This window comes from Anopheles marshallii, chromosome X, assembly GCF_943734725.1.
Source record: "Anopheles marshallii chromosome X, idAnoMarsDA_429_01, whole genome shotgun sequence".
Lineage (NCBI taxonomy): Eukaryota > Metazoa > Arthropoda > Insecta > Diptera > Culicidae > Anopheles > Anopheles marshallii.
In genome coordinates, this window is record NC_071325.1 from 5,670,735 (window position 1) to 5,683,905 (window position 13,171).

Sequence of the window (13,171 nt, forward strand, 5' to 3'; positions counted from 1 at the left end):
GCTTCGGATGCCACGGGTGCGTGGGATTCTGCAGCGTTCGCGTGATGCTCCGTTTGGAGCTGAGCGGCACACACTAGCGCCAGGAAGGGCCGGGCTGTGTACGGTGCTGGGTGGTATTGCAAATAGTCAATCAGATCCAGCTGGTGGGATGTGAGCACCGCTGTGTGTAGCTGCACTGCACAAAAGTTACTAGACGGAAGTGCAGTAATAGTTCTCCTTCCCGTTTGCTAAGAATTGGAGGATTTATTCTTTTTCGGCTTTTTTGAGATTCCAGTTGTAATCGAACACTTTCACTAGACCAGAACCATTTTCCGACGTGAAACGGAGCACATTAACACAAGACACATTTTAGAACCTTCCTTTTTTTGTTGGTTAAATATCGACAAAACTATTGATTGTTGCTCATCTTAAAGACACAAACACTAGACGCGCAATTGCTGAAGATCTTCCGATTCGTTCGTGACGGGGGAAAAAAACGCAATCCATCACTGATCGTCGTGTGGAGCTTGATTGATCGCAGCTAGATCATGATCATGACTCACATTCCACTTCGCTCCACAGGACGCTAATCTTCACAGGCATCACCAACAACCTTCGTTTCAGCACAGCACACCCTTCCCTTACATTCCGCACCGCACACACTTGCGAACGGTCGTTGGGGACACCACCGAGAAGATACGTACAATATCAACCGCAGCAGCGGTGGATAAAACAAACAAACCGCCACGCGCGGTCACCAAGCAAAACCGTCGTTGGCGACCGTCGGATATCGACTGACGAGTAGTACGTGAGCTTCGTGCCGTGCTTTCTTTATTTCAGCGGCTGGCAAAACACAGCAGTCGGCGAAGCGGCAACCGTTCTGTACGAGCCGCCGGAGCACTATGCTGCCAGTGCCTGGTGTACCGTACAGCCTCCATGCACTGCCAGTGGCCGACGCGGGCACGATGGTGACGCATGCGCCCATCGTGCAACCCGAACAGCCGTACAGCGGCAAGCCACTGTTGCCGAAACAGTTGTTTGGCGGGAGAATTGCACGACGAGGTACAGCGTTCCCTTGTGTGGTTGAAGCGTCCCAAAAACCCGGCTGGGCGAGGATGGATGTTGGGGACATGCAGAAGATCTTGAGATATTCCCGATTCTTGACCTTGCCTGCGCCGGAATCCAAACCATCGGGAAGAACGCTTTCCTCGAGGGGAAGGGGCGCTGTGTAGCTGGAAAGAATAAAGAATATTAAGATGCATCTTGCTCCCTGGTGACATCAACCGTGCACTCGCATAGGGAAATCCCACTGTAGCTACGATCTCCAAATGATGTCCTCTTCCAATAAAAAAAAACATATTGTTGTTCGTCTAACCAGACCCAACGTGCAGTTATTGCTGCATGTAATAAACATTTCCAGAACTTCATCACAATACCAATTGTTGCTTGCAGCTGCTGTTCTGATTTATTCGCAACAAGTCTTCGGCGCGACTAGGTAACTCTCACGCCACTGTAGTACCGAATGCTTTCATCCTCTCCATTTCAAGTCTTCCTTTGCATCATCTGCAGTGTAACAATATCTGCTAAGATTCACCAATAAAACCCCACTACGAAGGAAGACCTCCCCCCAAATGTCCCAAAGTCTAATCAATCAAAGCCGTAACGCTTCGATAACGATAGCTCGTTGGACATTCGCAGATAAACGTCGAATACTTTCCTAGTTCCAAAAAAAAAACACACGAAACGGCTCCAAACAGCTGGAACACATCCTTGTCACCGGTAAGACAATTATGCTTAGCATACCAATTCAAGTTTGGTCAATCAAATCGACCAAGCTCCAATCGACGACCGGCCGCGCTGGCAACACTGCCACGCGCCCAAACGCCGCTCGTCTAGTAGCCGATATTTGCCATTGTGCAGCTAGCCGTGTTGTAACCTCCCCTTTAGGGGGGGTTTTTTTTTCCTCTGTTCAAATCAATTTGATTTTTCCCCTCGCTCTTTATACTTCCCACTCCCCTGCATGCCACACTCGCAACCTGGGCTGGTACGGAGCGTTCCGGAGCATACGAAGCAAAGCGGCGTACAAGAAACGTGCAGCGAAAGGACAAACCAATTGCTTGCCGGCCAACAACCAGCATCCCGGCTGCCCTGCCGCAGATGTGGGCCACCAAAACTGGCCGTCGTTAAGCGGGGGTGCCAGCAGGACCTTAAGGGAGTGGGCAAATTGATTCCCGAGTTTCCCGAGACTCGCCTTTTTAGCTTCACTGTAAAACCACTCTCCGGTCCGTACGTGGAGCACACCAATTGAAACCAGGGTTGTTCTTTCATTTGCTTGTATTTGGTTCCTTCATTCGCACGATTCTCCCAACCTCGGCTTACACACCCGGGAACCTACCGTCCGACGGTCCGTTCGTTGTCAATTTGCCAATGGCGAATGATTCCAACTGCTCTGGAATTCGTATGTGTGTGTTTGTGTGTCCTGACTATTTCTACACCAACTACAGCATAAAACCAGAATTCCAGCATGGGGAACGTTTTGCGGTCTCAATGTGTTCCAGACGTTGGCCACACCAGGCCAGAAGGATTATTGTCCACCCTGGTGCGCCAATTCCTTGCCGCCCCTTCGCTTGCCGGTAAAAGAAACCGATATCGAACCGTACCAGATTTGCTGATCCACAAATTTCCAACCAGGAACGGTCGGAACTTTCCGGGCCCTCCTCACCATTGTTTCGGTCTAAGGTTCCAATGGCCGTCCCACCGCACCCACCAGCATATGTGTATGGTAAAACGGCTTTACCAATCCCGTTTCCATGGGGTTTTCCACTACCACTGCACGATAAAAAGTGGCAATAAAGGTCCGTGTGTCCATTCTGTTCCTTGGTTCATTAATGGGCTTTCGCCGACTGGACGAGCGAATGCAGCCGGGCTGGGTACGGTAGCCGTGGTCCCGGCTGGTCCCAATCCTGAACCGGCCGAAAGCACTCAACCTAACCGGAAGTAAAACACTCAAACCACGGTGGGTGAAGCTGAAATGAGGATTAAAACGGCAACCCCATGTACTTGCGCTCGGGGCGAACGGATGCATTGATCTGAAATGTGTCCCCTCGGGCGTAAAGAAGCACAAAGACAACCCCATGCTTGACCGTGGCCAAGCATCTGGTTGGATGCCGGCACAGGCTTATCTTACACCATCCATGTACGGTGCACACACTTCCTTGGCCGCACCACATTCGGCCAAAGGATTAACAATTAAATCTCGTCGCGTGTGTGTGTGTGGGTGTCCCAAACCTAAACCGAATGGTGGTTTTCGTTTGTAATCTTTCGGTTTGGATTTTTTCCACGGGCACGTAGCAGGTACCCAAGTGGCAAAGTTTGCGACGTTGCAAGAAGTTTTGTATGAAAGCAACATAACCATTTTTATCACCAAATCTCTCACCCATAGCAGCAAAAATGGTTATATCGCCGTGACGTGTCGCGTGAGTTCGTGTTGTCTTATACCCTCTCTCCCACTCCCTTACTTCTAGGTTTTCGGATGGTACGAATAAAATACATGCACACATTTCCTAATGCTCACTCTCATTATTTATTTGTACTCACCCGATACCTCACACATGATTCGCTATGTCTTCCTGAGCCGCTGGTAGGTAGTTCTCCTTCCTCGTTACGCTCTACCTTACTGCTTCTAACTTCACCGCATCTTTCGATCGGGGGGATCAACCGCGTGCGCCTAGCCGTTCACGCTCCCTCTCACCGCGCATACGTCCTTCTTAAACACATGCATGGCTTTCTGCGGAATAGCGGTGTACGGTGTTAGCGGCGTCCATCGAAAAACTGTAGGGTGATGAGAAACAAAACTTGTTTAGTGCACACTTTACATCTTATTTATGATCATTGCAAGCTTACCTCAACTTTAGACAGTCAAAAGTTCTAACTGAATTCACCGACCGGCTGATGATTACTAACGGCCTCTCCGTCTCGGATGCTGCTGTTCGTTGCGGCTGAATGTGCGGCGGCTGATGGCTCGAATGCGAAAAATAATAGATGATAAAATTTTAATTCACTTCACTTCAGTTCACTTCAGAAGCACTTAAATTCAAATAAACTATTAAAACTTACCCTTCATGGCATGTTCCGGCTACTGTACATCCCATTCGGCCCGGGTTTGGCTTGCTGCCTCTCCGCGCAACGTATATTTCCACACGTTGAATTTGTACAGCGGTTAAGTTTAAGAAGCTGAACAGTTAGTTTGCCGTTCTTAACACATTTATTCGGACACTTAATAGAAAATTAACTCACTTATATCATTCAATATTTATGCCTGCACAAAGAACGGAACTTCTACCGCAAACTGATTGTCTTTACTGAACAATATTTTCGAACGCGCAAACACTCACTTTCTCTTAGCAAATAACCTACGGAACTATGGGGCACCACGAATAAAGGGGTCATATTTTTGCCGCATATATTATCGGAAAAAGGCATACTTAAAAGTTCCCTCAAATGAATGGTAAAAAGGTGACAAGAACTAAAAAATAATTAAAGCTTTTATTTATTAATGCCTCGTAATTTAAGTTATAAAAAAGCATCGAAATGTCCGTTGCTTTTGCACATCTGTAACAAATTATGATCCATGCCAATTCCCCATAGTGCCACTCTCCGCGATAAGACGCCATCACTGGATCGAAAATTCTCTAACACCTAATCGATCAGAGCGCAGCGTGTATGTATGTATTGCGATCCATCGAAAACAGACTCTCTGTCGCATGCCCAATAATGACCATGCCCGCGATGATCGAGAGGGAATAAAATTAGCTGCGGGTGAGAGTGGGATGCGCATAGCTTGCAACCGATGACCATCGCCGCGACAACCGAGTTCGTGGAGGCGGTGTCGGTCTCAGGGCTGGAGGAAGGCTTGAAACGGGGTGAAAATCGTGCAACTTTCGGGTTTTGTCGCAAACTTTGCCGCTTGGGTAGGTGGGAAAGATTTGTTTTACTGGAAGCTACAAATTGCAAACGCAACAATTCTCCGACCCAACACTGTGTAATGACGTGACGTGACACGGCGGTCAAGCTTGATAGGCAAGTGTGACCGGTAACGCTAGTGTAAAACCTCACACACATCATGTAACATCATGTACACCAGAAAGCGAGCGAGAAGGAAAGCGAAATAATACATGTGCGTGTGCAAAAGCAGAAGTACAACGCAAGCAGAGTAACGACACCGAAAGAGAATAAAATGGCTTTGCTGATGGTGCTTAACGCTGCCACTATCTCACACCAGGTGTGATAACTACCTGCGTTGAACAGTTGTCACCGTTGCCGGTGCACCCGCAACACACACATAGCAACTCGTAAAAGGCAAGCGTAAAAAGGCATTGACAATGATCGTTCGACACATTCGTGCCAAGCACCTTCGGTAAGTAAGTCGTCTGTCAGGGTTTTTTTTTCTTCTTTTATCAGCACTATTACTCGGATGAGATATGTAATGGGGAGATCTCGATAGCGGAAGCGGACACTTACCTATTGGAGGGATTTGAATTGCATCATTGAAGAAGGGGTACGTCAATGCTCAAATCTCAACCGTGGCCTGACCCAGTTCTGGCCGTTCCGCGGTGTCTGATTTTAGATTGAGCAAACCGGCACGGGTCAAGATACCGGACGTCCTGTACGCCTGGTATCGATAATCGACCGTATCGACAATACTGCTAGGTTGCTGGGGTTCGAACACTCGCATGAAATGTACACTCCCGGTGGAGGTGAAAACAAAAAAAAAATCTAGCGAAACTCCCCAGAATCCTCCGAGAATCACACAAATCCGCAAACGTCATCGGAGGCTTCGCCTCGCCTATTACCTTATATTTCCTCTTCCCCTTTCGTATATACGTACAGACATGTGTGTTTAACCGACATTTGCCACCGAACAAGCCTCCGAACCGCCGGCGGGCGTAAATGGAACGTGAAAGTTTTTCAATTTCCCTTGATAGGAAAATAATATCCACATAACCCACCCGCAGCACACACCCAAAAAAAAAAGCCCCTTCTGACCCGCGCGTTTCGCGTCCGCCCGCTAGCGACCCTTGGGGTGTACTCGCTCACGCCCCAACCCTGTCCATCGGATGCGGATGTGTGGGTCGGTGGCCCGTTTCTGTCGGTGTGTTTTTTTTTTTTTTGCAATCGCTCTCGGATTGATGACCAGGCCCCCACCACTCACATACACTGCCAATTCTCGCCCCGTGGTTGGTGCGGGCCGTCCGCTTTTGTATCACCCTTTGCTGGGACGTTCATTTCCAAAGGCCTTACCCCAACAATTACCTCGAACCTTCGGCGGCCGGCGCTGCCGGTGTTCGAAGCGAGAAAAAAAAAACCGGAAAGGGATTGAACTTTTCGTCCGCAGCACACAAAACTCCCGCGCCATCCCCGCCACCATGCTGGTCAACAATATGCGGTCCCCTCTACGCGCCACTATGTAGTTTCGGTGCTCGTATTTCAAACAAATAGCATCGATTCTATCGCAGTCCAATAAAAGTACTATATATTTATATTCCTTTCTTTTTTCAATCTTTCATTGCGAACATTAAACCGCCTGCGGAGTTAAAGAACGGGACGAATTGCAGGGTAAGGCAGGGCGATTTAAGGAGGTATGGGGCACAGGCCATCGCTGCCCTCCACATTCCCACAGCTCTTTAAAACTCTTCCACTAGTTCTAATCATCGAATGAGAGAAATGAACAACCGGGTTTGTGTCAGGGATGGTGAACGTTGGTGTGAAAAATGTCAAAAATAGCCATACACACACACACACACCATCCGGCTGCACTGTTCGGCAATGGCTGATTGGGTTCTCCAGCCTACCCGCCCGCGCAAGGAAAGCCACCCTGCCTTCGAGGGGTTCCAAATTCTGCTTGGGGTTTGGTTCGTTTCCAACCGAGCAGGAGCTGCGAGCAGCCGCCGCCGCACCAAAGTGCCCTTGGTGGTTTTGTTTTGCTCGCACCCGCCAAGGATATTATGATACCAGGTCAAACCAACCAACCGGGGTCCAGAAGACGTCACGGAAAAATCAAACATGCGGTTGGTTAATAAAAAAAAATATATAACACCACCAGCCAGCACCACCTACAGAGCTTCCGTTCAACTTCCGACAGAAAACCGCAGCCGAATTCCGTTGCATGAGTGTAATTTCGAAAGTTAGTCTTCTACGCTCGTTGATCGAAACACCGGTTTTGCGTGATTCGACGTACCAGACTCTAAAGCGATCCCCTCGTGTGCCCATCCACTGCACTGCTATATTGATTGCATCAGCTGGTGTACCGACCGGTACACGATACACCGACCCGCCGGGTGCTACTCAACGGTGCGTTTCGGCAGGGAGCACTAATAAGCTCTCCAATGTTTGCCAGCCTTTATCGAAAACATATGAGTTTTGATTCGCCGAGCAGCTGGGCAGGTAAGTTGGGCGAGAACTCTGCATGCGTGGGAGCTGGATGTTGGATTATTTTTCGAAGCACGTTACACGGCATCCTTACCGATAGGATACTGATTCACGTAATCCAACTCTAGATATATTGTAACAGATATGGATATATTACATCGAACAGCTATTAGCAACTTTTATTGCTTCTCTTTGCGGACACTTGAGTTCTTACGGAGCTACTTCATCAAGTTGAACTCCCTTAAATGTCTAGCGGCTAAACGAGTTTCAAACAGTAACGAGAAATAAACACCATCCAGTTATAAGTGGATGCAAACTTACAAAATGAAATTAAACTTTGAGAATTTTTGAACTCTCGTAGGGTGATGTACAGGACGTAGGCATTGTTTAACGTTTTATTGATTTGCTATTTAGCTCTTTTTTCTAGCAGCGAAGATCTCTATACAGTTTGGAGTTATTTACGATCAATCTTAAACGAGGAATTATGTAACTCCCGGTCTCACTCTATTTATAAAGATTGGAAGAAGGCTCTTTATAAACATGTGCAAGACTTTGATTTGCATAGGTCTTTAAACAAAAAGAGCTCCTCCAGTGAGACCTTTAGTTAAATAATATTAATGACTTCTTGGAGCAGCAGGCCACTCAATATGTCAACATTGAGGAGCGACCTAGAAATACATGCCTCGACGAAGTCATCACCACTAAAACCATCTCAGGCTCAGTCTAGCAGTTGTATCCAGTGATAGTTTCTGATCTTGCTGAATAACTTCTGGAACTCCTTTCCAGAATTGAGTTTTGAGCCATACAAAGGTGGCATTCCTACGAAGAACACATCGATGGTGAAGTAGCGAACGAAAGCGATAGCCCATTTCTAAGAAATCCTGATCTGCTATCTACGGGGATACATTCCTGTTCGCAGTTCATGTCTTCACACCCAGTTCAAGTCTTGAGTAGAAGATCCTTCTTCTTTATCGACACAACAAGGTTTGGTCTGCCATTTTCGGCTTTAATCGACTTTATTTATTTGTAGACGGATAGTTAGTCCTGCGTATGGAGGTTTGGACCGGTCCTGCCGTGTGAAGACTGACGTATATGTAGAAGATCCTGGTATATCTCAATTTATTTTTAACAAAACCTTGCATACCTATCAGGCGCAGATTGCTCTTAAACCGTAAAGACCCCACCTCCAAACAACAAATGCGTGAACTTTTGATATATTGAATAATTTGTTTTATATGAACCCCTCTATGGTTTTGAAATACAGAGCTAGTTTATTGTTTTCAAGTTGGGCACTAATCCGCGCGTGAAGAATTACATGTGCGACGCTCCGCCGACTGAAAAATTCACAATCCTACTTTCTGGAAAACCTCACGCTTTAATCCAAACGCCCAACATGTTCCGCCGGTGGCACCATCAAAACAGCTTTTAGATTGTATCTTTAGATCATTTACGCTGAATCTTCGGGGTGGGATGCTTTTCCAGCACACATCTAGCGGGTGCGCTTCCAGCGTACGGCATTAAAAAGTTTGTACCAATCCTCGTTAAGCTGATTAAGATTCTTCACTTTGGGAGGAAAGCTTTTTGCTTTATCCCAACCATTGACACACACTTGGCGTACGGAGTCCATTACGATCTCGGTGCCATCGTGTACGGAATTGACGAATCATTTCACAGCCGCGCGATATGCATCGGACAAACGGGCGCGAAAGGGAGGGAACGATCTTATGGAAGCTGAGCACGTGGGTGAGTGGTGACATTTTTCAGTGAAGTTAATTTATTTGATTTCTCGCTTTGCCGTACTTTCGCCGGGATGAAGCACACTTAAACACACACCGACATATGCGGCCACTGTCCGAAAGATGCGGATCCCTTGGATAAAACGCACCGTGCTACGATAGTGCTTTCATCGAGACGAATGGACGTGTGTATGGTTTTTCATCATGTTGCAGCACACCTCCGCCCCGGGTACGTGACCAATGATTCACCATTTTGCCCATGCAAGCGGGTCGTAAAGATTGTACAACTCTTGAGCACTTGACCGAGAGTGTACCCCGGTTTGCGAATGGCCGGATGTAGGTGCAGGAAAATGAAAGTCATTAACTGACCCGTGTTAACGGCTTGGGGAGTGGGGGGGGGGGAGGGCTTTGTTTGTTTAAGGATATTCTAACGCCGGTACGCACAAGGGCAGTTAAGAGACAATCTTTTATAGGCATAGTTGACTAACCGAGAACATCAAGAAAAAAACGCTCATCTAAAGTTGAGTTCACATTTAACCCAATAACCCATATATGATACCATAAATGAGAAAAAAAGCTATAATAAGTGTGGTTCCCTGAAATATAAGTGCGAAACAAAATTATAAACGATTTCAAAAGTAAATTAGAAGATAACAAAATAAGCAAAACGTACAAGTAAATGCGCAAAACAAACAAAACAAATGCGATATATTTCATCAGTCTCTATGAATCTTTTAACTGAATAATTGACTTAGAATCTCTATTCAGAAAATTTATGAATCCTCCAAGATTTACGAATCCTCAAAGATAAGCATGATGATAATTCTACTTCCTCATACATTCATTAATCCACAACAATGCTCAAAAGTATCGTGAAATCCTATCGTCCAAAGAGTTTCAATAACTATAACCTTAAAAATACGATTCTTAGAGACTCATGACTCTTCGATGATTCAATCATGTATGGGAACTCATTCATCTTTGAGAATTCAAGAATCCTGCGAATCCAGGAAACTCTTAGCATTCAATAGCCTTTGCGGATTTCGGAATCCTCAAGGATTTTTGGAAACTTCATGAATCTTTTGAGAGTTTTATCGTGGTTTTAACGACTCCTCGAGGAAGATTCATTTGAATGACTCTTCTCAAAACCCTCATTAAGCACAACATTCCCCCCCTCGCCTCCACACAGTTTCTTCCCCTCCTACTCTTCTCCTTTCATACACGTGGAAGGCAATTGATTGGAAATTAATGCTCGCTTCATGACTAGTTTGTTTTTGTCGTTGTGGTGGAAAAAAAAAACACTTTGGATTACTTTTTTCCCTCCATTCCAACTAAAACGTGGTGCATCCCTTCACCCGACCGGCAGATACATGATAGGAAAAGCTGACGAGCATGAGTCGCTCGAGTTAGAATCGTAATGATAATAAATACAAACAAAAGCAAAAGACTCCACCGCGGTCAGAGTAGCGTCAGCAGGCATATGGTTATTGGATTTTCTTTGCGTTGCTTCGTGGGTGGGGGCGCCAGTCTAAACCGTGCGATGGAGGAAATGGAGCAGCAAAACTTTAGAGCTTGAACACCACGAGTGGAAGGGAGCCTGAGAAGCGTATACTGGGTGCAATTGGAAAGAACTCTTGAGGAACCGATTCACCACGTCATGGTTTCTGTACATGTCGAAATTGTTTTTTTTTCTTATTTACCATTTATTCCAGGCTTTGCCTACTGTCGGAAGATTACATCAAAATCGTTTAGTGAATTTATTTACAATCAAAGCTTTGCCTCCTTTTAAAGAAAAGATGTTTATTAATAATTTAATTTACAAATAAATAATTTTTAAAATTGTTCCTACAAGTTCCAAGAGTTGATAAAATAATTATATTACAATCATAAATACAAAAAAGTATAACATATAAAATTTTAGGGTCAAAAATACATTTGGACAGATGGAAATGAAACCAAAAACCGGATAAACAAGAACGAAACTAGGAAATTAATGAAAGAATTCAACAGTCAATTCAAATTTGACCGCCCGTACCGATTGACGTTTCATGTTCGTGTGCTTGCACAACAAACGGCTTTATAAATATTGGCACATGCTCTATAAGCACCAACCACATGCTTGCTTGACGGTTAGCAGGTCCATTATTTGGAGGTAACAAAAATCACAAAATCATAGACAATTAAACTATTTCATTTACTTTCAACTCATTTACTTATAAATTTAAGTGTTAGAGAATGCATTTTAATCCAAAATTACATACCTAACATTACATAACCAATGCTTTATTTTAAAAACACGCGTGTCGCTTCAGCTTTACGCTTCGTGACAACCGTACCGAAGGGCACGTCGTGACAGTTGATGTTCGGAGCCAAACAAAACGCGGATGTTGTTTTTCTTTTAGTTAGGAATTTTATTTTGTCTCGAATACGTAACAGCGTCGCGCCTTTTTTTTAACAGGCAAAGAATGCGGTAGGCAAGGCAAATTTGCAACCAACGATGTTCAATTATAGATGGACGCGTTTTCTTTTCTTCGCCTGCGCTTGAAAACTGTAGAGCCTGCAGTCACGTGATCAATGTTTAAAGGTTTTTTTGACTACCTTTGTTAATTTGCCTAGTTAGTTCTTAACTACTCATACTTGCTCGTTATTTAGAGAATCTAAAGTCACGCTAGCACAATCCTTTTTTCATAAAATCTTAATAATTCCAAACTGTTGGACTATTTAATGGTGGAGTTCTTTGGTTAATATATTTATGAAAAGTTCACAACTATATTATACGGTGTAAATATTATTATTATTGAGATTTTATTGTTTATTTCAAGGAATTAATAATCTTATGTTAACAAATCACTAGAAGTATATAAATTATAAAAGTTAAGTATTTTAGCATACATATTATCATATTATCAATACTATTGTTCACAATATACGACCTTTCCATTCTGTAGTGAGTAAAGAAAACTAAGCTACTCTTTTCTACTTTGATCTAGTAACAAATTGTTAAAAGTCATTTGGTTTTGGAAATTGATACCTTCTACACCTATGCATTGAGCTATAGCTATATAATAAGCTATGCTAAGTTGCGTAACGTAGAAGAAACATTTTATGAAGTAATTTAAAATAAAGTTACAAACAGCTTATTAAAGGCTCTCATTTTTCTACAGTATTACCTTTATAAACGATAATATTAACTCAATATCCAATCTCTAATCCATTATCCAACGTAAGGAAATTCAATCTGAATCGATTCCTCAAACAACGTCAGTTGCATTTTACTTGCATACGACTGCTTTAAATCGTATGCAAGGTTTTCTACACGCGATTCTTTCACGCCATGCAGCCGGTGTTGTTTGAAACGGTTAGAATTGCATTCCCTGTATCTCTTTTGTCTATCTGTTCGATCTGTTCCATACTTCCATTATGTAACGAACGTTCGAATTGGCATATTCCCATGCCAACTGGAACAAATACACATGACGAACGGTACAACTCACATCGGCATTGGCATTGTTCGGCACTATTGAACCAAACAAGCAGGTAAATGCACTTTTTTCGTCCATGTTTATCTAAGACAACCGGTTAAAGCTCAAAGAAAACAACCGGCTACATAACTCTCCGGCATAGCTAAAATAGCTCTACGAAAACAAGTTTTGCACACATGTTTCAATATTTTCACTCATATTCGTCTTGTAAATTCAATGTATTTTAAGCGGTTTAGGTTAAACTCTTTTTGCGCAACGAAAAGAATCAATTTTCAATGACGTAATGCACGTTTTCACTGACGTTTATTCAACCTCCGGTTTTGTTCCGTTTATAGCTAGCTGGCGGAAAAGTTCAACCGATCAGCTTCATAGCAAAACAACATCTCGTTTGCGTTTTCATATGTTTATGCTACATTTTTGTGGGCATTAATGAAACTCTTTAGAGTTGTGAAAGATTCTCACGTTAGAGCAATACTGCTGGGCGGTTAATTTGTCCGGTATATCATTATTTAAAAATATTACGCATGCTGTCAGTATATTTGCATG